General features: G+C 31.4%; 1 protein-coding gene across 1 annotated transcript in view; it reads right to left on the reverse strand.

The window, feature by feature from the left end:
* LOC105172519 (KH domain-containing protein At1g09660/At1g09670) overlaps positions 602 to 841 on the reverse strand; it is a gene marked incomplete in the record, with an annotated part of 5,717 nt that continues 5,477 nt past the window's right edge. The window contains 1 exon segment of the mRNA XM_011093985.2: positions 602 to 841.

The following is an 841-nucleotide window of genomic DNA, read 5'->3' on the forward strand; positions in this document are numbered from 1 at the left end:
AGTAAAAGTTATAATTGTGATGAATATTAAGAAATTCAGAAGTTGTGGATGCTCATCTTCATCTCCCATCCTCTTTACATTCTACCATAAACTGTAAACTTTTTTGTTCGTCTCCCCTCGTCAAAGATAAGACCTTTGGTTGTAATTTTGAAGCGTATGAATAGGCCATTTTATGTTGCATGAATATATAGAAAAAATGCTATAAGAAGACTCTCTCTTCCCTCTCACTTCTATTCTCATATTATTGCAATATTAACAAGTTTTATAAGACATATATATATATATTCAATTTGTTTTCAGCCAAAAGCTTATAAGCACTTAAATTAAACAGCTGAAAACACCGGGTTAATGGCATGTTTGTTATCAAGTGGGATACATTCATTCGTTGTGAAGATCACATATTATTATGAAATTCGAAAGCAGTAACTCAAAATCCATCTACCCAAAACACAACATAAACAAAAACAAATATGCATGAATCAACCATCCACATACAAAAGGAAAACAAAATTCAAACATAACAGTAGTATCCTGATGAATTTCAAAAGTATTAATTCTGAATGCATCAATCCAAACACAATATAAGAAAAAAAAATGCAAATATGCACAACAAACCATCAACATACAAAAGGTAAACAAAATTCAAACATACATATCTGGAGTCGAACAGTAATTTCCTGATGAAGTTTGCCAGGCTTAGTTCTATGCAAAAACCTACGGATGTATAAATATTACAGCCCTCGTAAGCAGTCAAAAAGGTTAGCATAAAACAACATTATTGCAACTAGTAAGTAGTAGCAGAGTGGAAAATTCTAAATTATGAAAAAGGGGCATACTGCAT

This window comes from Sesamum indicum, linkage group LG10, assembly GCF_000512975.1.
Source record: "Sesamum indicum cultivar Zhongzhi No. 13 linkage group LG10, S_indicum_v1.0, whole genome shotgun sequence".
In the NCBI taxonomy this organism is placed as follows: Eukaryota; Viridiplantae; Streptophyta; class Magnoliopsida; order Lamiales; family Pedaliaceae; genus Sesamum; species Sesamum indicum.